At 39.1% G+C, this 27132-nt stretch overlaps 1 protein-coding gene across 11 annotated transcripts in view; it reads left to right on the top strand.

Annotated features, from left to right (window-relative positions):
• Nucleotides 1–27132, top strand: part of MBNL3 (muscleblind like splicing regulator 3) — a 165546-nt gene that overhangs the window by 41540 nt on the left and 96874 nt on the right. For 3 of the 11 annotated variants that reach the window (XM_072625994.1, XM_072626002.1, XM_072625993.1), the window contains exon 2: nucleotides 2201–2234. The exons of the other annotated variants lie outside the window; for them this stretch is intronic. The gene's annotated coding sequence lies outside the window, so the exon portion shown is untranslated. The remainder of the gene's footprint in view (nucleotides 1–2200; nucleotides 2235–27132) is intronic. 11 annotated transcript variants of the gene reach the window in all.

Raw genomic sequence — 27132 nt, 5'->3', positions numbered from 1 at the left:
TTGATGGACACTCCCTTAATTTCCAGTTATTTGCTACAACAAAATGTGTTGCCATAAGTAATTTTTGTGTCTCTTGGTCATTTCCCTCTTTCTTTTATCTCTTTGAGATATGCACTTTTTTTTTAGTGTAAGTACAAATTGCTTTCCAGAATGGTTGGATCAATTCATGGCTCCATCAATTAGTATCCCTTTCTTCCCACATTCTCTCTAATAACTGCCATTTTCCTTTATTCATATCTTTGCCTATCTGATCAGTGTAAGGTGGAACCTCAGAGTAGTTTTAATTTTTACTTCTTTCATTTTTAGTTACTTAGAACATTTTTTTCATATGCTTACTGTTAACTCGCTTTTCTTCTTTTAACAAGTTTGCATTTACATAACATTTTAAAGTATATGAAGAACTTTACATGCATGTATTTTCTCATTTGATCCTCACAGTAGCCCTGGAGGTAGGTGCTATTAATATATTTTAATCTTACAAGTGAGGAAACTGAGACAGTTTTAATGATACTGCTAGAAAGTGTCTGAGGCAGGAGAAATGCCAGTTCATATATGCCTTTTCTTCTTATATTTCAAAATGAAGTATCTATATGGTTTGTATGTAATGTTTTATCAGTGAAACTTACTGTAGAGATTCTACCCCCCTCCCCAGTTACCATTCCCCTTCTAATTTTAGTTACATTGGTTTTGGGGGGTTTTTTGGACAGAAGCCTTTCAATTTTATGTAATAAAAATTGTTCATATTGTCTCCTGTTACACTCTTTAACACTTGTTTGGTCAAGAACTCTTTCCCTCTCCATAATTATAAAAGGTACCTCCTTCTCCATTCTTCTCATTTGTTTATATGACCTTTTATGTCTAGATCATTTATCCATTTGGAGCTTATTGTGGCATATAGTATGAGATGTTGGTCTAAGGCTAATTTCTGCCAGACTTCTTTCCAGTTTTCCTAATAGTTTTTGTCCAATAGTTAGTCCTTACCCCAGTAGTTATTGGGGACTTTGGGTATATTGAACTCTGTGCTATCATTTTCCTTTGCTTTTGCATTTTATGTTTCTAATACATCCCACTAAACACTTCTTCTGTTTTTTAACTTGTATCAAATAGTTTTGATAAGTACTGCTTGTAAAGTAGTTTGATGCTTTGTACTTCCAGGCTCCCTTCTGTCTCACTTTTTTTTTTTTGCATTGTTTCCCTCGAGATTCTTGAACTTTTATTCCTCCAGAGGAATTTTGTTATTTTATTTTTAGCTTCACAAAATAACATTTTGGATATTTGGCATAGCAAGGAATAAATAAATTAATTTAGGTAGGTTTCATTTTTATCATTCTTAACATAGCTCAACTATGAACAATTACCCTATTATTTAGGTCTGTCTTTATTTATATAAAGAGTGTTTTGAAATCATATTCATTTTTATGGGTGCCTTGGTAAGCAGGATTCACCCAGATTTTACACACAACTGTAGTTATTTTTAATGGACTTGATTTCTGTCTCTTCCTGTTAGGTTTCATTGATAATATATAGAAGGCAAATGATTTGTATCGGTTTTCTGTTCTCCTACTTTGTTTATGTTAGTAATGTTTCACTTAGTAATTGTTTCACTTATTTTTAAATTGAATCTCTGGGGCTCTGTAAGGAGACTATCATATCATGTAAAGGGGGATAATTGTTTTTGGTTTTGTCTATGCTTATTCCCCCAATTTCTTTTTCTCATCTTGTTAGTAATAGTATTTTGAAAACTGTATCAAATAATAGCTGTGATGATAAACATTTTTGCTTTATCCCTAATTTTATTGGAAAGGCCATAGTGTTTCTACACTACATATAAGGCAAGTGGTTGCTTTTAAATACATATTGTTTATCATGTTAAGAAAGACTCCATCCTGTTTCTATGATTCTTAATGTTTTTCACAGAAAGAGGTATTGTATTTTGTCAAAAGTTTTTTTTTCTACATTTATTGACACAATCATATGATTTTTCTTGTTTTGCTACTAATATGGCTTATTATGCTTATTGTTTGCCTAATATTGAACCAAATCTGCATTCCTGGTATAAATCCAGGTTTTGGTTTACCAACTTTTTAATATGTTGCTATATAATCTCTTTGCTAATGTTTTATTTTGTATTTTGTGTTGATATTCATTAGGAACATTTGTCTATAGTTTTCTTTTTCTGTTTTGTCTCTCCTTCTTTTAGGTATCAAGACCATATTTGTCTCAGAAGGAATTTGGTAGGATCTCTTATTTCTCTATTTTTGTGAATAGTTTGTGTAATATTGGAATTAATGGTTTTTGAATGTTTGACAGAATTCATTTGGAAATCCATTTGGTCCTGGATTTTTTTTCCTTTGAGAAATAATTTACGGATTTTTAAATTTTTTTCTGAGATTGTATTATTTAAATTTTCTGAGAATATGTGTATTTTATGTATTTCAAATATTCATCTATTCTACTTTATCAATTTTGTTGTCATATAACTGGGAAAATAATTTCTAATAATTTTCTTTATTTCTTCATCATTTTTTTCTGAATTCTTTTCTTTTCAATTTTGATACTGGTAATTTGGTTTTATTCTCTCTCACTTTTAAAAAGATCAAATAAGCTGGCAGTTTGTTATTATATCTTTTAAAAAAAACAGCTCCTAGTTTTATTTATCAGTATAATGGATTTTTTTGCTTTAAATTTTTTTTGCTCATCTTTTCTTTCATTTTTGAAATTTATATTTTGTGTTTAGTTGATTTAAAAAAAAAATTATTTGTGGCTTCTCTAGTGTTTTTCCCCAGTTGCAAGGCCAATTAGTTAATTTATTCTTTTTCTCTTTTGTTGATGAAAGTATATAGTGAAAAAAAAATGTGTATACCTAATAGCCACTTTTGATGCATCCCCACTGCCATTTTCCTTTATGAAATTATCTAATGATTATTTGATTCTTCTTTTGACCTATCAGTTCCATAGGATTGTTATTTAGTTTCCATTTGAGGTTTGAATCCTTTCTAAAAAGTCCTTTTATTGATCATGATTTTTATTGAATTGTGATCAGTAAATTATATGTTTAATATTTCTTCCATTCTGCATTTGTTTATGAAGTTTTTATTATGCCCTAGTACACTGTCAGTTTTGTAAAGGCATCATGCACAGCTGAGAAATATATATATATATGTATATATATATACATATATATACATATATATATCTTCCTGTGTCCATTCAGAAATTGACAGAGATTTATCATATTTAATTTTTCTAAAGATATAATCAGTTCCATGTTTCCTCTCTGTGCTCACCACTCAAAGAAGAAAGTGTTGAAAAAGAAAGAATGTGATCAACATTAGTGATCTGTGATTGAAATTATATGCTTTCCACTTCCCCTTCTTTCTTTCCTTTGCCCAGGCCCTGAACACTGGTTTTATACTTTATTTATTTCTTTATAATCCTCTCTCTGAAGTTGAACTTTATTTTGCCCATGACTATTACCTCTCTGACTCTCACTGTCCCTTTCAAATCTCCCTCTCCCTTTTACCTATGCCTGCCTGTTTCTTTCCTGAGATTAGTGGATTACTATACCTAATTCTTTGAGTGTTTTTGTGTATATGTGTGTGTGTGTTTCAATCCTTCTTGACTCAGTTCATGTAGGAGTGAAATTCATATGTTTTCCATTCATTCCAGCCATTTCTCCTTGCTTGTATACTTTTCTTTCCATGCATCCCAGTTATGAGAAACAGTATTTTCTTATTCCACATTTTTTCCCTAGTGTATTCCTTTTCCCCTCTTTTTCTTTTATCTCTTAAGATAAAACAAAACTAACCTCAATTTCTTCATTTGTTTTATTTAATCCCCTCTGTGACCCTTGAAGATCGTAGGATTATGAAGGGTCATTTGTCTCTTCTTTACCTATCTAAAAGTACTTTATTATTAATTAAACCCTTCCAGTTTCACAAATGCTTTTACTTTTCTAGGTTTCTTTTAACTTCTGGGTTTGTAATTCAATATTTCTATTCAGCTCTGGTTTTTTCATCAGGAATTCTTGAAAGTTTTCTTTTTCATTAAAGGTTCAGTTTTCTTCCTTATAAGATTATACTCAGTATTTCCGAGTAAGTTATTCTTGGTCTCAAGTCTTTGGTCTTTTGCTTTTTGGAATAGTACATTCCATGATTTTCTCTCATTGATAATAGTTGCCGTTTAGTCTCATTGACCCTTGGTACTTGAGTACTTTTTTTCTAAATGTTTTTGTAGTACATTGACCCAGAAGTTCTAGATTTTAGCTGTGACATTTCTGGTTTTCATTTTGAGTTTCTTTTAAGAGGAGAGTGATGGATTTTTTTTTCTAGTTTTACTTTGCCCTCTGATTCTAGTAAATCTGGGTAATTTTCAGTTAGGATTTGTTAAAACATGGTATTGAGGTTTGAAAAAAAATGTAGTCATGATTTTCAGGAAATTCAATATGTTAAATTGTCTCCCAATGTGTTATCCAGATCAGTTGTTTTTGATAGTATATAGCTTACATTTTCTTTTGATTTGGTTCTAATTATTCTTGTTTCCTCATCTGGGGAGTTCCCTATACCAACAAAGTAGCTTCACTTCCTGCCACCAATTCTTGTTGCCTCGTGGAGTTACTGAGTCCTGTTACTTGTTTCTACCCTCTTTTCTAAACTATTTACTATCCTTCTAATTATTCCTTACTCCAAAAATCTTGTTTCATTCATAATTCCATTTTAAAAAGCTCCTGTTTCATTTCTCTGGATACTCTTGTAGTCCTTGTGGCCATGCCATTCTTTCCTCTGAAGTTGTTTCTTGTATTTCTTGATCATTATTAAATCTTGTGCCTTTTTAAGGTCATTTCTATTTTATATGTGGGAGAGTTGGGGTCCCCTATGCCTTATGACCTTTCATGTTGTCATCTTACCCAGAAGTCTGCTGAAACTCAAGTTTTGAAGGAAACTAGGGAATCCTAAGAAATGGGAATGAGGAAAGAGTGCATTTCAGGAACAGGGGACAGCCAATGCATTATGTCTAAGCCCCTTATTCTTTTTGGGGGTAGTAACTGAAACCAGAGAATCAAAAGTGATTTTTCCCAAAATCACACACAATCTAGTAGTGGCAAATCTGGGGCTATGACCCAGTTCTTATGATTTCTTTCCCTGATACTCTGTCAGTTGGATGACAAACTGGGTTCTTACTGACCTTAATAAGACCACAGAGATACTAACTTAATATTTGGTCTCAGAATTGGTAGAAATCTAGGGCAGAAGAAAAGAGTTTTACATGGAATAACTAAAATGTAGATGATAATTAGTATCATCATACACTTTAGACTTCTGCTATTGTCACTAACTCACAATTTTGTGCAAATTATATTTTAATGGGGGCAGTTTTCAAAGTTTGATCTCAGCTTATACAGGAAAACAATGGGGACGCTTCAGAAGATTTGCAGTTTAGCTGTGGACTAGAGAGAAAAAATCCATCTCCTCATCCCAATCCCACAGTTTAGGGATGGATGTTTTCTTTTTTTTTCTTGTTAAATCTTAATAAAAGTTTTCTCATTAAAGAATCTTCCAGATCCAGATTGAATTCAGTTCAATTCACATTTTATTCAGCGCCTACTAAGTGCAAGGTCCTGTACTTGGTTCTGGGGATACAAAGACACAAAGGAAACAGTTCTTGCTTTCAGGAAGTTGTTAAACTGAATGCACCATTTCCCATTAAGCATGCACAGGGTACAGCTTCCTAGACATCCATGACTCAGGCAGCCCTTATAGACAACTGCCAATTTCTCCTCTGAATAATAATAGCTGACTTTTCTACGGCACTTTAAAACTTGCAAAGTACTTTGCATACATTATTTCATGGGATCCTCACATGTGGAGTAAAAGGTCTAGAATATCAATAGAAATAATGAGAAAGAGTATAAATTAAGGGAGAATAGAATTACCAAACTTTATTAAAAAGCAATAATCATCAAAATTATTTGGTACTGATTAAAAAACCAGAAAAATCAATTTAGTGGAACAGGCTGGATAAATAAACAAGAAAAAGGCATTTAAAGTAATTGTAAAGTGTTTGATATACCCAAAAACAAATTAATGGGAGAAGTATTACATTTTTGATGGAAAACTAAAAAGCAGGTTTGGCAGAAATTAGGATTAGACCAACATCTTACACCATATACCACAATGAGCTCAAAATTTATATGAGACCTGAATTTTAAAAGTTATATCATTTTTTAAAATTTAGAAAAGAATTAAATTATCTTTTACAACTATGACTAGAGGGAGAATTCTTAATAAAAGAAGGGATAGAGGAGTTCATATGATAGAAACTACACAATTTCAGTTGTAGAAAATTTAAGTTTTTGCACAAATAAAATCAATGAAGACAGAAATAGAAAATAAACAGAGTGGGGAAAATATTCATATCAAATAATCCATAAAAAATAAGATAATATCCAGGTTACATAGGGAATTGACACAAACATGTAACACCAATAGCCATTTCAATAGATAAGTAAAGGGTATGAACAGATTTCAAAAGAAAAATTTACAGACTATAAATGACAACTTCAAAAATATATCCAGACCACTAATTGTAAGAACAATGAAAAAAGTGTAAAACTCTGGAGATTTACCTCACACCCTGAAAACTGGAAAAAATGACACCTTGCTGCCCAAATTAAAAGGTTGGAGGGGCTATGGTAATACAGATACACTATTACATTGTTGGAGGAATTGTGAATGGATCCATTACATTCTGCATGTTAGTCTGTAATCATGCAGGAAAGATGAATAAATTGGCTACACCACAGGTATCAAGCATATAGCCTGTAACACTCTCTAATGGGGCTTGGATGAGATTCAAATGAGATTGGAAAATAATTAACAAAATAAAAATACAATAAACCGTAGCTAATATGTGGTTTTCTAAGCCAATATGCAGCCTGGAGGGATCTTTATGTATGGGTTAGTGGCCCTGTTTGTATTTGAGTTTGTCACCACTGGCCTGTACACTTGAGCTCAATAGTCATGGCAGCCCTCTTTGTGGTATCAAAGAACTAGGGAAAAAAAGTAGTTGCTCATTGATTGGGAAATAGCTGAAAAACCTAGGGTATATGAATATGGTGAAATATTATTGCCATAATAAAAGAGGAATAGGAAGGATTCAGAGAAATATGGGAAGATGTGTGTGAATTGATACAGAGTGAAATAAACAGAATGAAAAGAATTATAACATTGTAAATAGAAAAGAAACTGATCTCTGAAGAATTGAAAAGTCAGTGATAGTCTTGGAGAAAAGGTAATAAAACATACTTCCTTCCTCATGGCAGATAGACAAGGTTAGGATAAGTGCAAAATGATGTGGATTCATGTGACATGTAGTCACTATACTGAATGTTTTTTTCTTGTCTTTTCTTGTTACAAGGGATGGATATACATATATATGTATATATAGATATAGATATAGTGTGTGTTTTTTAAACATTATAGGAACTTGTGCTTTAGAGCTAAGCAGGGACTATAAGAACATCCAATCCAACCTTGTCATTTATACAGTGGATGAACCTTAGTTCTGGAAAGGGGGAAGTGATTTGTCTGAGTTCACACAGGTAGTAAGTGAACGAAACAGAGAATTTGAACTCAGGTCATAGGATTATAAATTTAGAGTTGGATGAGACTTTAGGATTGTAGCTCTAGAGGCTGAAGAGATCTTAGAGGTCATCTAATTCAGTTCCTTTCCTCTCATTTTACATACTAGGAAACTGGGTTCTAGAAGGGAAAATAACTTGCCCAAGGTCACACAGGTAGTAAATGACAGAGAGAGGATTTGAACCCAAGTCTTCTGATTATGAAACCAGAGGTCTCCACTGTACTACTTCAGCCCTCTGAGTCCATCTCCAGTGCTCTTTCTAGTATACGTCTTTATAGTAATGTTACAAACATAAATAAATTTTAAAATGCAGAATTTTAATACTGGTATGGGTATTTAGAAATCATTGAGAATTTGGAAAGATTGAGAGTCAGTGTGATGGAGTAAGAGTTAGGACTCAAGAAACCTGGGTTCTTGTCACCACTCAGCCACTAACTTGCTGTGTGATGTTAGTCAAGTCACTCATTTCTTAGAGTCTGGAAGGGATCTTAGAGATCACCTAGTCTGCTCCCCTCAGTTTACATGTGAGAAAACTGAAGCCCACTATGGGGGTTATTCAGGTGGTAAGTAGCAGAATTCAGATTTGAAGCCCCTTCCTCTGAGTCCAAATCCAGTTATCTCTCTGGTAACACTTAAGGGGATTGGACTCAGTGATTTCTATCAGTTAATGTTTCTAAATCAGCATGCCTACATGAATGTCTATATTCAGGAGAGGTTTGGGAAGCTCCAGATACCATCACAAAGAGGACTAGGAGCCGTCTGTATGAGAGTTGAAGCATTCACCTCCCTGAAGGAAGGAGGAAGATCATATTTAGTTATAGCAATCCAGGTTATCCATGTTTTCACCCTAGATCATCTTATACCCCTCCTCCCCCGCCCCCAGTAAGCCCCCAAACCTTTAACTTGAAGTCAGGAAGACTTGAGCACAAATCCCTCTTCAAACACCCTGGGCAAATCATTCCACCATACTGAACCTCCATTTTCTCTTTTCTATAATGTGGATGATAGTAGCTATAACAGTTAACTCATGGAGTTGTTGTGAGGATCACATCAGGTTATATTCTCATTTCAAAACTAAAAGTGATATATAAATCTCAGTTATTTAGTTATTAAATACTCAGTTATAAAAACAGGGCAACGAGGTGGCACTACAGTGGATAGAACACTAGACTTGGATTCAGGAAGACACATCTTCATGTGTTCAAATCTGGCCTCAGATACTTACTAACTGTGTGATCCTGGGCAAGTCACTTCACCTTGTCTGCCTTAGTTTCCTCATCTGTAAAATGAGTTGAAGAAGGAAATGGCATACCTCTCCAGTAAGAAAACCCCAAATGGAGTCACAAAGAATCTAATATGACTGAAATAACTGAACAACAACAACAGCTATTAAAACACATAGTGTAGTGGATAGAGAGCTGGCCTCAGTATCAGGAAGATCAGTATTCAAGTCTTGCCTCTAACAAATAGTGGATGTGTGACCCTGGGCAAGTCACCTAAACATTCAGAGCCCCCAGGAAGCTCTTGAAGACTCTAAGGTGCAGAAGAGGTCATGAACTGCATTTTTGGAAGGAGTTTCCTCCTAAGAAGGTCCCTTCCCCAATGAGATCACAGCTTTAGCCCCATTGTGCCGAAAGGAGTAGATGTGACTTTCATTGTACATGACTACTGTAATCTGCGTTTTCTGGTACATCAGTAGCTGTTAATGTGAAAATGCTTTGGTTGTTGGAGGCTTGAGTGTTTTTGGTGGACAGAGTGCTTGGTCCCATACATGCCAGCCCATCCTACACATGTGAGGTGTCTAGGAAGTGTAGACTTGCCCTGTGTGCTGAGGTCAGGTTCCTTTAATTAGATGTTCATTAAGTATAACATAGAAGAGTTGGCATTAAGCTCAGGCCTCTTCTAGCCCTTTTATCTCAGGCTTTTTGAATGGATTGTGTTTTCATTTTAAATAGAATAAACATATTTTTCTGCTGTCTTGTGCCTCCAGATCATAACTTTATCAGTCAGTCCCATCTCATCTCTAAAATCTCCATGTCCTTGGATATTGACAGGCTAATAGGATATTGACCTTGTTTCCTGATCACTCCTTTAATTTCTGTTCACAGGATTTTTAGTTGCTAAACCTAACACCTTAACTGTCCTAGAAAATTCCATTTGATTCTTCTGGGAATTTTCTTCCCTCTTCCCAGTGCTCCCTCCCTCCCTTAAAATGGAAACTGCTGGCTCCTTTTTGCTTTTCAGTATTTTCTTTGGGGAATGGCATCTTAAGTAGATATCCCCTTACTCTCATAGTTTCTCTTTCTGCTTTCCACATTTTTTTTTTTGCTTCTATCAGTGCTTTGGACTGCCTGGCTGCTTTTCTTTCAACATTTTCTTTGCTGATCTCTACTTTTTTTCTTCAGGCTATTTGACTCTGATTTTATCCTCCCATCTTCATGTAGAGAATTCTGTCTTATTCATTTCTTTGAACCTCATGCTCCAGGTTTGGGGTCAGTAAATTAGCCACCTGGCAGACATTGAAGACAGAAGTTGATCATAGAAATTGCAGGATCTAGATGTGAGGTGGAGTCAGAGAGGGGTCTTGAACATCACCTAATCCAGTCTTCTCATTTTATATATGGAGAAAGTGAAGGCCAAAGAGGGGAAAGGGCTTACAGTCTTTGAATTCTAGAATATTAGAACCAGAGGGAGCTTTCAAGATCACCCAGTCCAACACCTTCACTTTACACCTAGAGAAACTAAGAGCCAGGGAAGGGAAGAAGCATAAACTTATAGACAGATGGGTCTGGAAGGGACATTTGAGGTCATTTAGTCTTAATCTCTCATTTTACAGATGAGGAAACTGAGACCCAGAGAGTGAAAGGGACATATAATTTAGAGAAGAAAGGGATCTTTGAAACTACCTTCATCAGCCCCTTTATTTAACATATGGGGAAACTGAGGTCCAGAGAAGGGAAAGGGGCCAGATAATTAGAGAAGGAAGAAACCTCCAAATCATCTAATGTAACCTCCTCATTGTACAGATGGGGAAACTGAGATCCAGTGAGGGAAGGAGGTATATAGAAAAGGAAGGAATCTTGAGGTAATTTAGTACAGCCCCCACATTTTACAGATGGATAAACAGAGTCTCAGCAAACGAGGAAGGAATATACGCAATCAAACTTGGAACTGGACAAGACCTTTGACATTGACAAATCAAACCCCTTTCTTTTACTGACTCAAGATCACCCAACTTCTACTCATCGTCCTCCAGCCCCTCTCCCCTTAGTCTCTCCCTAGACTAAGCAGTGAGCAGAACTGGGAAGTTATCCTGCCAAACTGATTAGCAGTTGGATAAGGCCAATCAATACCCATGGCTCTCTGCCCACCGTTAACAGTGACAAACATCACTGGTCAGTGCCACCAGCAGTTTCATGTCTCTATGTAGAAATACCCACCACGAATTAAAAGGCTTTACTGCAGCCAAAGAAAGCACAGTTTCTGTATATTTCAGGAGAATTATTCACGATAATAGTCAGCAGGTACATAGGTTCGCCAAATACTTGACAAAGAATGACCTGGGGCTAAAAGAAACTCTAGAGACCTTGTAGCCCTTCCTCTCTTGTTTTATAGATGAGGCATCAAGGCCAGAGGAGGTCAGTAACTTGCACACAGTCACACCCATTATCTCATTTCACCCCACCACAGCCTGTGTTATTGTTCTCCCTATTTTCCAGTGGAGGAAACTAAGGATCAAGAGAAATCAAGTGACTTGCCCAGGACCATACAGCTAGTGTGTAGTAAGCAACTGAGACAAGAACCCAGGTTCTTCTGTCTCCAAGTCCATTACTCCAGCCACTCCACTCTGATGCCTCTCAAATTATAAAATATAGAAGGACAATGGAAAGAAAGCTGGATTTAGAATTAGATAACCTGAGTTCAAATCCTATCTCTAGTACCTATTTACCTGTGTGATGTTGGGCAGTCACTTAAACTCCTAGAGTCTCAGTTTCCTTTTTTGTAAGAATATGGAGCCTTTAAGGTCTCTCCTGGATCTAAATCTGTGACCCTATAAATACTGAGAATGATAGGTAGGAAGGCAGGGCCTTCCTTATAAAACCCAGGGTAATCTGTATTTGATCATAAGAAATTCCTAAACGATGCTTCACAGTTTCAGATTCATTTAGTTAGGCTTTTGTTGTTGTTGTTGTAGAGGCCTGCTGTCATGGGGGAAGTACAAACTCTGCCCAGAAGCCTTTGTGTTTTCCATGGCAGCTGGGAACCACATTTCTAGCCAACAGAGTCCCTTGAATTGATGATTTTTAAACCCAGCGCGTCAAGCATTTCCTGCCCTATTTGCCAGGCATGCACCAGAGATGCTAACTGGAAAATTAGACTTAATTCAGGTCCCTTTGACTTCCATGGCTAGGAGGTTATGTGCATTTGTATTATAACTCCAGGAAGTTGGGAAGGAAATTGAGGCTCTGGAGATTGTAATTGGTGTCTATGACCCAATTATTACTGTGATTTTAGTGGACTTTAAATAAAGGAAGAGTCAGCGCCACGAACTGGTGGCCTGGTTTCTAACAATGACTGCTAGTTTGGTGTTGAAAAAGACCTGGGATGGGGGAGAGTGACATTGTTGTACATTGTGATTTTAATCCTGACATTTCCGTGTGTTCCCAGGATTGCCAATTAATTATAGGACAACCAGAATAGGGATGCTTGGCATGTGTCTCACTATAAGAAGTTCATTGTAGCAAATTGGCCATCCTAATTGTGTTTTGTTGGTGGTTTTGCGGTTCCCAAACTTAATTTTGGAGGCCTTACTCGAGGAAAATTCCCAGTGTCCCCATTGCTTTGACATCAGAATAAAGAATATTTTATTCTGAGCCGGATTTTCCCGCCTTGGGCAAAGAGTGGGAGGGAGAAGAGGCTGCTAGAAAGGTGCATTCACGCTGGAAGTGTGGGTGGCTGCAAGTCAGAAGAGAGGGTGCATGTGGCAGGTCTAGGCAGGTAATGGGTCGGAGGTGGTGGTGCTGTGTGTTGGGGGGGTGTCAGTTAATACAGGGAGGACCAAGCAAGTTCTTTAGGTCTAGGCAGGGAAGGCAAATAAGATAGGCAAATAAAGGCCAAAGTCCAGGACGTCTGCAAAAGCAAGGGGGAATGAGCCAGTCAACCACATAGGTGCTAGCAAATAGGGCGGTGACCTCTGAGCTGAGGGCTCACCCTCTTTCCTCTCTGTCCTGGTTTGTGTGTCGGGGGTGGGGTCCCCTAGCTTTGTGCTTCTGGCTGTTGGAGAGGCAGAGCAGAGAAGGTCCTGGTCACAGCCCCAGGTTCAGGAAACTAGCCTTAGAATGGGGCTAGTAAGGAAAGGGAGTCTGGGAGATTCGAAAGCTACAATGTGCAGTTTTCCATTGTTCTGGAGAAAAGGTCTTCCCACATCCGTGCAACAACAGTACACCTTTCAACTGGTAAAGTGGTTCTTTGAGTGCTTTGTCTCTGCCAGTTCCTGGGGCCAGGGGCAACTTGGTTTGGAGGATGAGGGAGGCTGAGCCCCAGAATGTCCATAGTAATGGTAAATCTATGGAAGTACTTCCAGGAGCTGCCCTTTCTCAGGGGCTGGGACTTGGTCCCAGCAAGGTGCTGAATCTAGAACTAGAACAAGAGGCTAGATCTAGAACTGAAAGAGACCTCATACTTCATCTAGTCCAGCCCCCTCAATGTACAGGGAGGGGAAGGGATTTGCCCAAGGCCACAGCTAGGATCCTAGAGAAAGAACCATCTAATTCAACCCTCCCATTTCAGAGAGGAGAAAACTGAGCCCCAGAAAGTTTAAGTATCTTATCCAGGTTCACAGAGATGGCTGCAGAAATGAATAAGTGCTTCTCCAGAGACAGACATAAGGCTACCCACCTCAGGAAGTTTCTTTTAAAAAAATCTTATTGATCTTTTTAAAAAATATTGCCAGCACTTCCCAATGTCTCCTCTCCCTCCTTGCCTCTTAACCAATAGAACCCTCCCTTGAAGTAAAGTCCAATGAAGGAAAACAAATCAATGCAAAGGTCATGTCTGAGAATGCATGCCCCATTTTGCATCTACGGTCCCCCACCTCAGCTGAGAGAAAGGGAAGTGTGCTTCACCTTCAAAGAGATTCATATCTCTAGCCCAAGAGTGAGAAGAAATGCCAATAAAGTTGAAGTCGTTTCTAGGAAAAACCAATTAAAGCAGGATAATTGGGTTGAAATGTCAGGCACCTTGAGTTCCACCCCCTTCCTGCAAGCTTTGGCTGCAAATGGCTGAAACACAAAATATGCTGATTCGTCTCGATCTCTTGACATGGAGACCAACCCTCTCAAATATTTTCCAGGGCCTTGGATCAAAGCAAGTGCAATCAATAGATTAAAATCCTGGCCATCCCAGGCTTCCCCAACTCTGCTGGGAACTCCCTCATAGTACTTTGATATTTTATGTGTATTCCATATGTCATCCTCATTCTGAGCCCTTTCGGTCCTGAAAGGTTGATTGAATTCGGACCCCTCATCAGGGTAGGTTACCTATGTTATTTGTCCTTTACTGAGACAAATCAGTGATATTAATATGATAATGATTATTATTATAATCACTATAGCTCTCATTTCCATGGTGCTTTTTAAGATCTGCAAAATATTTTACATATATTCTCTCATTTCAGGATCACAGTAACACTGTGAGACAGGTACTATTATTATACCCATTTTACAGATAAGAAAGCTGAGACTGAGAGTCTTACATTTGCCCAGGGTGACCCAGCTAATAAGTGAAAGGTAGGATTTGAAGCCAGGGCTTTCTGACTCCAGTGCTATGCATGTTCCCTCTCTGAGTTAAATTCCAAAGGGTTAGTCCATTTGTGACCAAGTAGATGCCAAGGGTGAGGAAGTTCAAGTAACTTCCCTTATTTATAGTGATCTTCCATTTGGAAATGATGAAGCCCAACCTTCTGCCAAACCTTCTGGATTTATTCAGTTGAGGTTTGCTGAAATAAACTTTAAGAGAGCAGAGAGACTTGTTAGCATCTACACCAGGAAAATGGCCTTGTGGTCACACTTAAAATAAAGTCATAGGGTGACAATTTGTGGAGCCAGAAGGGACATTAGAGTTGGTGGAGGCCCATCCCCTTCATTTTTTCAAAGAGGGAAACCAAGGCTCAGAAAAGTGAAATGGTCTATCCAAGGGCACCTAGCTAATAATGTAGCAGGGCTGAGACTTGGGCCTGGGTCTTCTGGCTCCTTTAGTGACTTTTTGTACAAAATTTACTACAGCAACATGATTGGAAAGGCTGCCCCATTTTTACCTTTTCCTTGAATCCTTGAAATTCTCCTAACAGGAAAAGCAGTTTCCATATCTGCGTTCAGCTGCACCCTGTTATCAGGGGAGGTCATAGAATCTGCATCCATGTTGGTCTTTGAGAAGAGAAATTCTCAAAGACTGGGTTGAAGGCCAGGTGGGTCTGAAAGTGAGTGGATGAACTGGGCCATTGCAAAGGTTCCTTCTAGTCCTGTGATCTTGAGTCTTTGATATGAGCTCATTTCCAAAGGAATGGCTTTTCCATTAGCTCTAAGCAGGCTCTAGTGCCAGTATTTTCTGTGATACATACAGTGGAAATATCAAAGCAGGCCTCCAACAGTGAAAACTGGAAGGACAAAAGATAAAGTTTTATTATATGTTCGTTTTTCCAGCACTCCCACAAAGTATTAAAGAGTATCCAGTTCACTAGTATTCTTTGTCACTAACTCATTAAATATCCTGGTCCATGAAATCAGGGTTGATTAAAAACCAAAGACATAACTTCAGTTATGGAACATTTTTTTCCCTGTGGTCTTCCACTAGCTTTACAAGCTCTTGTAATAAGAAATCTGGAGGTAGGGACTCTCATGTGGGATTGAGAAGTTGAAGGAAGCTTAGAGTCCATACCCCCCCAATTTTATAAAGGAAGGAACTGAGGTTTAGAGAAAGGAAGTGACTTGCCCAAGGTCACACACAGGATCCTAGATCTAGAGCAGAAAGATCTGTCATCTAACCCATTAACTCTGCCTCTCAGCTTTGGGTCCTCCACATTTGATAAGTAGTCCATCATGCTTTTAAGTCACTGATAAAAATGTTAAACAGCACAGAGCTCCATGGTACTCCACTGGAGACTCTAGGCTGCACCATTCAACCTGTTTTGAGCCTTATCTAGCTGTCATCATTCCATCAATGAATAAGAATAGGATAAGCAGCTTTGTTTTTAAAACAGTCTACCACAATCTAGAGAAACACTACATATAGCATCTCTTTGAACTACCAATCTGTTGATACTATGAAAGAGAAATAAAGTTAGTCTGTCAAGATCCATTCCTGATGATGCCATGCTGGCTCTTTACAATCATTGCTTCCTTTTCTAGATGTTCTCTGACCCTCCTTTTCCTAGCACATTCTCAACTGCCTTGGCAGCAGAGTATAAGATCTGGTAAATCCTACTAAGCTCGAAAGGCTTTGAGTATGATCCCAGTGATAAACTGTGATTGCAGTTTGACTCTTAGGTATAGAGAGACTCATTAGGCCTTAGCATTAAGCACATAATAAATGCTTATTGAGTGATTACGCTATTGGAGAAAAGAGAAACAGGACATTACAGAGTTATTTGAATATTTTGACTTGTCTCTTGGTGATGTTATGTGGCCGTGAATCATGGAACACCGCAATCTCCAAAGAATCAAAATTGTAGGTTACCCAAACGGTAATGAAAAGACATGGTGTGTGTAAGGAGGGTATAGTGTATACTTGATGACTTACACATGGTAAGACATCATCAGGAATGTGTATGAACGGAAAGGGAAGTAGACCAGTCAAGCAGCAAGAGCAAAGGATAACAAAGGCACATTCCAAGTTGTAGCCACCAAATCTTGAGAAAAGTCCAGATTTTCCAATAGACTAACCTTCTGTGTGTTGGGTAGATCCTCTGTGGAGCATTTATAGAAGACCATGGAAGAGAATTACACAGGATCAAAAGGACTGGATGGGTGGATATCTATACTAGGGAGGGAAGAGCCCATGCAGCTCAAGTTATGGAGATGGTGAATTATTACAGTACTAAAAGCCACAGGACCTCAAGCAGATCATTGAATATTTTCATACAGCAGAGCAGTCTTTGATTTCCCAACTTTTAAATGGGCATAATCCAATCAACCTTACAGAATATTACAAAGAATAATATTCTTGAAAGTCGTTTGCCTCCATGAATGAAAAGTGCTATGCACAGGCCAAACATTCTTGCCATCTCAGCAAACGTGCAGTTTGGTTTTCCATAGGGCCCTCAACAAATCATGGCTGGCAGCTGCAATTTGAGGTTCTTCCTGTGTGGCTTCCAGGCAGCCTGACCAAAATCCGAGCATGGAAACACAACCTTAACCCAAGCAAGTTGGAAGACTTGAAAGAGTCGAGTGCCTTTTACAAATGTTGTCAGCTTGCCAACTAAAGCAGCGTGGGTCAGGTGTGCCATGTGTTTCTACAGCCAAAATAAATGGCCACAAGAAATACCGAGGTAACACAGATGTCAGAAAGGCTTCAACTGGAAAGAAAGAAAACACTGTTTTCTTTGTTTGTGTGTTGGGGGCAGGGGGGCATGGTAGGGGGAGTTGATATATGAATTGAAAGGACGACCTGCCTAGATATTGTTTTTCTATGATATTCTAGAGCAGGCATCAGCAGTGTTTATGGTATGTGCTGAGCTGAGGTAGGTACAAAGAAACAGGGTATAAGAAGAGCAAGGCAGAGGTGACCTTCAGAATCACCCTTTTGCTAAAATTCTTTAAAAAAAAACCCTCCAGAACCTCAATTCTTATTTATTAAGGATCTTTATAACGTTTCCTACATTTATGACTTACTTAAATGTCTTAAAGATGGATATAAATTCTGTCCGTTGGAAATGATTGCTACTTTCTAGCCCTTTGTCCCTCTTCATTTACGAACTTATCTTGTCTCATTCTACATCCCTGACAGTGTGCTTCTGGTGGGCAGGGACTACATGTCACTTGGCTTTGCATTTCTCCCAGTACCTAGTTCAGGGTCTTGCATACAATTAAGCAAGTGTGCTCCATGTTGATTCAATTCAATACTCCAAGACAATGGAATGAACTCTTTTTTTAAATGGGAGAAAAAAATATTCCCTGGAAGGGTTTCTTCTCATGTCTCAGTGTGAAGTCCTTTCCTTCCCTCCCCAACCCCCATTCTCATCATAGCCCCTGTAAGGGAAGTACATTCCAGGGCCTGATCCACAGGCCAAGAAATGGACCGAAGCCACTTGAGAATCCCTTATCTTTACTCCCTAACTTTGGTAAGGGCTTGCTATTGTCCATTGTCAGGGAAATGCCTCCTTCCCGGAGGCTGCCTGGGCCACCTCTGCAGTCATTCCAGTCACTGGCCCAATTTGAAAGTTGGATGAGATTTCAGTAGCTTCCAGTGAGAGATGGCCCCAGACCTGTCATTCATTGTCTCAGTGATCCAGGGGCTTCTAGACCCCAGCAGCAGGTCTGCTTAATGGAAAATCCTTTTTTTGGTCATATTCCATAAGGGAATGAGTGTTGAACTCTCCACTAAATTTGCACATCCTTGTACACAGAATGTCTTCTGAATTGTTCAGAACTATGGGATCAGTCTATGGGATCTAGTAGCAAGTCCTTTCTCAAGGCCCAGGTGCCTGTTTTCTTTGAGTAGACATGCTTAAGGAGCAGGTGCAGGGATGATGCAAGAAGGGTGGAGACTGAGACCCCTGATGATTCCAGAGGTCACTCATCTTATCTGCAAATGCAGAACATAGGGGCCAAGATCAGAGGTGTCACAGGCAGATGTAGTCATGGCTTATGCCATCTATGTTGGGCTAGAACACAGCTTTCTCACCCTCTACATTGAGGATAGCATCTTTAGGGTATCCCACACATAATTCAGTACATGTTTCTGGGACCCCTACTATGTGCAAGGGCCCTGTGCTAGGTACAAGGCTAAATCCGACAGTTCCCGCCCTCTGGAAGTTTGGCTAGTACCAGGCCAGTGTTCCAAAATATGCAAACCTCCTGCTTATTTAAGCTTCCCAAATATCTCAAATGATGTTACAGACCTTTGGGGTTTGAATTGAGGTTAAGGTTGAATTTCTTTTAAACCCAAGCACATTGCAGGAAAAAGTCAGGCGGAATGTCTCTCCGACATTTCCCCACCAGACATTCAAACTGGCCATGTGAAATAACTTTGGGGTGTGGGGGAATGCCTTTGAAAATGTTGGAAGTCAGCAGTATTTCTGGTGAGTAGAGTCTTAGAACTGCTGGCTCAGTGAGGGAAGCACCAAAGTGCTGGAAGGCATTGTCCCTGCCCTCCAGGAGCTTACTCTTTAACTGAGGAGAGAGAACTGAGGCTCCAAACACTTAAGAGAGCAAGACCAGGTCATCTGGGCATGCTAATCAGTCAGTCACCAAATATTGCTTGAGTTCCTGCTAGATGACCAGCATTACACTAAGCACTTGATGGGATGCAGATAAAGTAGAAGACATGGACCAGCCTGCCCTCACAGGATATACAGTCCAGTTTATCAAGACAATCTTTACACACAGACAAAACCTTTGCCCATGGTTATAATGTCTCAATTCAGTTCAGTTTCATTAAACTAAAAAAGCATTTGTCATGCCTCTACTATATACCTAGCACTGTACTGATGCCTAGGAAAGATACTAATTAGTATACATGATTCCTGCCCTCAGGATATTTACTATCTGGTTGTAGAGAGAAGTGTATGTGTATGGATTCATAAATATATCTCATATATGCACATGTATACAGACAGACAGACACAGATACACACATAAAGACATACATATCAATTTGGTCCAGGCCTATAACATTGCCAGGGAACTCTCAGTACGGAAGCTTGCTCCACCACAGAAGCTTCACAAATACTATGCACACATGGCCTGAGGGAACTGCCTAGGACACAGAGGTTAAGTGATTTGCCAGGGCTGACATGACCTGTATGTATCAGAGGCAAGACTTGAAGCCAGGTCTTCCTTGCTCAGAGACCCAGCCTTTTATCCACTACAACACATAGCCTCTCACATATAAGTTCATATCTACATGTCTGTGTATGCATATGTATATTTGTATGTGTGTATATGTGTACACACACACACACACACACACACACACACACACACACACTCCCCAGCCAGTCAAGAATACATGATAGGCCTGGAACTTGAACTCTGAGCCCAGTGCCCTTTCTCCTGTGTCATGCTTTGCCTTTCCCCATTTTTGTAACTATTACATAGTTCTAAGACTTATGTAAGGAAATGCAGGTGGCAAGGTATAGAGCATATAGAAACATGCTGAACGAATGAAGAGGGAAAAGGGGACAAATTTTGGCAAGGTTGGTCCAGGAGCATGTCAGTGGGGAGGTAAGGCTCAGTCTGGACTTCTATCTTGAACTTGTGGCTAGCTCAACTTTGATTTTAAAATTTCACTCCTACCCCAAGTAAAAGTTGGTCTTTAGTAGATACATTGACTTTGTGATTTTTCACCTTGAAATAAGTGTCTGCTGGGGGTTTGACGCTCTTGGTGCGTGTGTGTGTGTGGTAAATTCTCTGACTATGGTTCTCCAGGCTTCCTATGAATGGCACACATAGCATGCTCTAAGTGAGCAGAGCCCATTGGGATTGCTCCTTTGATACAGACTAAGTGGGTTTTATGGCAGGGAAATGACAGGTCTGTGAAGAGCAGAAAACTCAAGAGTTAAGAGAAAAGCACTCCCTGAAATTAAGTAAACTCCCCCTACGGAAAAGAGTCTGGGTACAATATGTTCATCTATCAAGTATTCCACAAGGCTGTCATGCTCAGGAAGTTTTTGCTTTTATTAAATGAAGGGAAGACTTCGCCCTAAAAATATTTTCCAAGAGGTTTCTTACTTTAGGAGTTCAGGAATTAAATATTTTCTTCCTTCCACCCCTTGCTAAAAATCCAAGTGACGCCCATTTGGGAACCAAAAAAATCTGCAGGGCTCAGGATCTTCTTCAGAGGATAGGTGACTGTTAAAATGGTAGTATTTTAACTGTCTCTGACTTCATGACTCTAATTCATCATCACCCAAACCCTTTGGTGCTCTTTGCTCCCAAGACCTCAGGTAGCTCCCAGAATGGCCTGGCACAAAAGGGTCACAGGATACAGGGAAAAACCAACACACAGGGAAAGCCAACCAAGAGCCTTTCCAATAGTAGAATGGACGGGCCTGACAAAGATCAGCTCAGAGACCTGGGCTCTCTCTGCTTTTATTTGTTTCCTAGAAGAAAGGGAACCAAATGATCGTATAATCCTGTCCCTGCACATTAAGAAACTGAGGCCCACAGTTGAAGGGATTTGCTCAGTATCACCTAGCTAATCAATGGCATGACCTTGACTAAAACCCACCCATCTTTTTTTTCTCTCAGTTCGGTAATTTTCCCACTACACCAAGGAACCAGGTTTTTTTCCTATTTAGCAAACTGAATTTGGGGGAGGGTGGGGTGGGAAGAGGACTAGCCCTAGCGTAGGCAAGAAGTACCAGAATTCTGCAACTTCCAATTAAACCGTTCCATTCTATCCTTTGTAGTCTGAAGATTATTTACCTTAATAGAGGAAGAAGAAGCAAAATGAGAATTTATGGTGTTCTCTGCATTATCTATTATTTTCAACTCATAAACCCCAGTCAGTGTTCCAATCCCTTCTTTGATCCAACTCCTTCTCCCTGCTATACCTAACAATGCCATCTAAAAAAAAATTAGCATTCACTGACTTAGGTCATTCTGAGATTGATCACTTCTGACATTCTCTAAGGACCATACTAGCCTCTTTTGCTCTATACTCAGTTATCTGTAATTGTTTGGATCTCCTTTGCATGTCTTTTAAAAGATCTAAGTTGAACCATGAGTTCCCTTTGCATCTAAATCCACTTTATATAGTGTCCCCTACCCCTACTCTCTCCAACACACACACACACACACACACACACACACACACACACACACACACACACACATACACACACACACGCACATACACTTTCCTCCACAGAATCATTTGTGTTTGTCATTAAGTAGCTCTTTCTTGGGCCTATCCCTCTTTGCCCTGATTTTCCCTGTAGAAATTTTTAAAGCTATATCCATCAATAAACATTTATTAAGCACCAACTATGTACCAGGCACATTGGAGATATAAAAACTGACAAGACAGTCCCTGCCCTCAATGAGCTTATAATCTAATGGAGAGACAACATGCCAACAAATATATACAAAGCAAGCTGTGTATGATTTATATTGGAAATACTTAACAGCGGAAAGGCACTAGAATTAAGAGGGGTTGAGGAAGGTTTCCAGTAGAGGACAACATTTTGGACTTAAAGGAAGCCAGGGAGATCAGTGAAGCAAAGCAGAGGGAGAGTATTCCAGGCATGGGGGCAGCCACAGAAAATGTGAATGAAGTTAGCAGGGTCCTAGCTCTCCTTTTTCTAAATTGTTTTGAAGTCCACTCTCCTAATACCTAGAGTCTAGACCAGACTGTCCTGAACTTTCTCCCTTCTTATCTAATCAGGAACTTTAAGATGGTTTGATCATCACTTGCATCTGTGGTTCTCACCCTTTCTATTTCTCTAAACCAGTACTTCTTAAACCGTGGGTCCCGACCCCATATGGTTATGACCCACTGTTTAAGAAGCACTGAAGGGATCTCGAGTAGAAAAAGTTTAAGAAGTCTTACTCTAAGCAGCTCCTCTTTATTAATCTTCCTGGATACTGTACTTTGATTAGTGCAGTCGCACATTAAGTTAGCATTTTTTTGTCAGCCATGCCAGAATTCTAGCTCTTATTGAACTTTCAGGACACTCAAAACACTATTCTTGTTGTCATTTTTCACGTAAACTCTTGTCTAGCCATAACTAGATGGTAACTGGGTGGCGCTGCAGTGGATAGAGTGCCTGGTCTGGAGTCAGAAAGACCTGAGTTCAAATTTGACCCCAGATACTTCCTACCTATTCGACCCTGGGCAAGTCATTTAACCCTGTCTGCCTTAATTTCTTCATCTGTAAAATTAGCTGGAGAAGGAAATAGCAGACCACTCCAGTATTTTTCCAAGAAAATTCCAAAGAGAGTCAGACACAACTGAACCAACTGAACAACAGCAAGCCTGCCTTCTACCATCTTATACTTGTGCAATTGAATTTTGTACCTAAGTGTAGGATCTTACATCTATTCCTTTTCAAATTTTGCCTTGTTGATCATCAGACACCTGGTTGAGATTAGCCTTAATGATGTAGTATTTCAGGGGTAAGGATAACGGAAAGGATATATGAGAAAGAAAAGAAGAGGGGAAAGAGTAGGAAGTATTCACCAATATGGGTGAGACGTTTACTCTTACATGATCTTTTCCTTGACTATCTCCCACCTTCCCCCTCTTTGATATTCTAAGCCTCCTATTTTAGGGGAGCTCTGGTACCCCCTGAAAATGCTGAGGGCCTGATCACAGCTGACTTTAGTGCTCTAATTTACATAGAATATGCTGTTTGCTTTGGTCCTCTTTTATGAAATGCAGACTATACAAATTCATATATGCATATGTAGAAACCTTAATCTAGAGTTTACAAAATGAAAAGGAATTTGATGAACCAATTTACTCCTTCCTGTGTCCCGTCCTTAAAAAATTAATCCAAGGCCACAAGTTCTATCTCTAATCCTGGGCAACCATCTTAAATACTCATTGGTGATTATAAATGGGAACCAGATAAGGGAGAATATTTGGTAGGAGCCATATCAATTTGTGCCCATAACTAGAAATACAACTCAAAGTTCATGTCAAAGCCAATCCAATCTAAAAAGCATTAATTGTTTGCTCCGTGTAAGGCCCCATGGTGCTTCAACCACTACCTACTACATGAGCTCTTTCATAATCCCCCTGGCTGCTAGGCTCCCCCTGCCAAATTTCCTGGTATTTAATTTACTATTTACTTACATGTAGACTGGTTGTCTCCTTGAGAGAATATAAGCTTCTCTAGGGCAAGGCCTATTTTTTCTTTGTCTAAGGATTTCCAATGCCTAGCAATAGTGCCTGGAACATATTAGGTGCTTAATAAATGCATGCTTGATTTTCATTGATTTTTTGTTTCCTAGGTTCTAAGGGTCTCAAGATAAAAATGAAATAACCCTTGGTCTCAATCAAATCCAATAAGCGATTCTTAAGTACCTACTTATTAAATACCTGACTTTGGTGATACCACGATAAAAAAAAAATTAACAGTGTCTGATTCTACTGAAGGAGAGATACTACTTATAAGGAAAATTCAATACAGAGGGAGAAACTGCTGCCTATTACCAAAATCAGGAAAGGACTTTCTTAGAGTCTGCCTTGTAGTTGTGCTTTGGAGGAAATGAAGAGTATTGTTAAGCTGAGGTGAAAACCGTTGTGAGGACTTGGTCTTTAGGAAAGTATTTAGGAAACTATGAATAGCTAGAGACTTAAAGCGGCCATAAAAGGCCATTCTAACATCCACTGCTTCTGTCATCCACCTCTGTAAGTTTATGGGGACAACCTACTGGCAGCCTTGTTTGAGGGACCTGAAGTTACCTAGTGAATTGTAAGGCCATTTTCTCCTGTATTTTAAATAATGATGTTCTTTCATGGAAGGCAGTCACTTGGCTACTTGTCCAGGGCAAATAGCAAATTAGCTTCAGTCTCCCCTGGAGAGAACAAGCTACTGAAAGTGTGTGTATGTGTGTGTGTGTGTGTGTATGTGTGTGTGTATGTGTGTGTATAAAGAGTCTTGAGTTGTCTTTTGTATGGGGAAAAAATTGAGATTTAAACATGGTCATTTGGATGCTTTTTCTCTCATTGCCCTACCATTTACCTTCTGTCCATTTAGTAAAGGCATCTTGACAAGACATGGCTGACATTTGCAGCCCTTAACAATTCTTGGGTAGAATCATCAATGCTCAGGCTATTGGAACTGGGAGGGACTTTAAAGACCAGTGAAACCAGTCAAACCTTTCATTTATAGATGGGGAAACTGAAGCCTAGAGGGTGAGAGGGATTTGTCTAAGGTCACCAAATGAACTTGAACCCAGGTTTGGTGTTGCTGATACACTCCATGGAAAATCAAGTCCCTGGGGCATATTTCAGACCCATTATAATAACTCACATAATTTCCCAGAGCCCTTTAATGCTGGCCCCAAACAAAGTTGTTCATTTTAAGACAAGGCAAGGGTTGAGCATCAACAAGATGCAGTGAAGAGAGAGTCAGTTCTGGGGTCACCTGGATTCAAGTCTGGCCTCTGACACACACTGGCTAAGTGACCCTGAGCAAGTCACTTCATTTCTCAGTGTTCTAGTTACTCTCCAAAACTGTAAATGGCAATATAGCTGCTGGCGTTGGTAGAAGGAACTCACGCACTGGGAGTTCTCTTCATCAATGAAAGTACAGTTCTAGAGAAAACAGAAGGGAAGGGAAGGGAAGGGAAGGGAAGGGGAGGGGAGGGAAAGAAGGAAGGAAGGAAGGAAGGAAGAGAGGGAGGGAGGGAGAGAGGGAGGGAGGGACAAAGAAAGAGGAACAGAGAGAAAGAAATAGAGAAGGAAAAAGAAGAAAGAAAAAGATAGAGCAACCAGTAGAGAAAGAAAGAAAAAGACAGAGAAAGGAAAGAGAAAGAAAGAATAAAAACAATTCTGACCATGTCACCAAATTGAACCATTGTCACCATGGGGAAATTTGTTGGGAGAAATTACTGAGAGTTTTTTTCCCTCTACCCCACCCACCCCTGACCTGTGCCAGCTTGCTGGTGCAGCTACAGCCAGCTTCCTCCAAACTGCCTCCAAAATCTCTCCAAGTCACATCTCTCCAAAATCTCTCTAGAATCACATGCTCCACAGGTTTCATTTGAGCTCTAGGTCCAGGTTCCAGAGTGTCACATTCCCTTAACTGGGAAATAGGGATGAATTTTAACTCAGAAAAGTCCCTTTCTTTCCCATTCACACTTACATAAAACTCACTGCCAGGGGGCTGAATCCTTTTTTGAATTTTCCATCTCTTGAAACATGCATCTTTCTGATTTATCCTTCATTCTCAGGCTGCCTGATCAGCATCTACCTGGGATTGTTCTGTTTCCTAGACTAGCCCTGTGGACACTTTGATGAGAAGGTTGGCCCATACACTTCTTGCTGCATAGGGATTTACTCTGACTCCTTCACCTTTAGCATAGATTTCCAATCTTGTTTGGCAAAAAAAAAAAAAAAAAGTAACCATTGTCCTCTCTTGCTTATTGGAAACATTTCCTTTTTCAAGTCATTTAAAGTGTGTTAGAGTAACACCTTTGGGAGGGTTTTTGTATTTACTGTTCTTTCTTTTCAGTTTGTGATATTTAAAATGAGTCTAAGAAGGGATCTCAAAAACCTCGAGGCAGTCGAGGCCATCAGACATCATTTTTGGACTATAGAGTAACACCTGACTTGTCTGAAGCTCTATTTTTTGGCAGCCTCAACCTTTTGGAACACAGCCTACTTAGACACTCACTCAGAGCTTTGGTGACTCTTATTTAACATAAAGTTCTAATGAGCTCATTCATCTGGTATCTCAGCCCCTAATAGATGAAAAAATGGCAAATTAGAAGTGGGTAGGGGAGGTCCAGAGTAGTAAAGAAAGTGAAAAGTGATAGTTCACCATCCAGGGGGAAAGACAGAAATACTAAAAAGCAGACACAGAACAGTTTCACCACACAGTATGATGGATATTCATAATGAAGACCCTAAATTGTTAAGAAAAGGTTAAATTATATTCAGAATCCTCTGTTTAAGAAGGCAAGGTCATATGCACATGTAATAAATTTTTTTTTTAAATTGGAGGCCTAATTGGTTTTAATAGAAAAGTTTGGGCACTTAAAAGGACCAATATGTGAAAGAGTCCCAGTAATTGTGTGGAATACATCAGGACACAATAATGTGACATAAATGAGGATTGTCATCCCCAATGATGAAAAGCATACATAGAAAATGAACTCCCTTTAAAGGTTATGGAAAGTATGTCTAACTGAAAGAAAAGTTATGTTTTCAGTAATAGGTATGGTTGCTTGAATAGTGAAGTTAACAGTTTGTTAATTTTTTTCATTTGTTTTTGCTTTAGGAAAATGGGGGGGGGGGGAGAAATGAGGAGTCTTGTGGATCCTATACTCACACCAAAACATCAGCCTCTCATTTTAATTCACCTCGGGATTGCTTGAAATGCTTGTCAGCTAACACCAAGTTAAATGGCATCCAGTCCTTAAGGATGTATAATAGTTAATGTGTGAAACTGCCTGAACTGAACAAGACATGCGTGTAACAAAATGAAACTCCTTTGACTTCTCAAATTTTTCCCTTTTGTAGCAGGGGGGAGATTATATGGACACAGAAAGAAACCGGTGCCTTCCCTATATCTCAATCGAGCTGCATTCTGACAGTAGC

Source organism: Notamacropus eugenii, chromosome X (genome assembly GCF_028372415.1).
Source record: "Notamacropus eugenii isolate mMacEug1 chromosome X, mMacEug1.pri_v2, whole genome shotgun sequence".
NCBI lineage: Eukaryota > Metazoa > Chordata > Mammalia > Diprotodontia > Macropodidae > Notamacropus > Notamacropus eugenii.
This window is presented reverse-complemented; position numbering and strand designations above follow the sequence as displayed.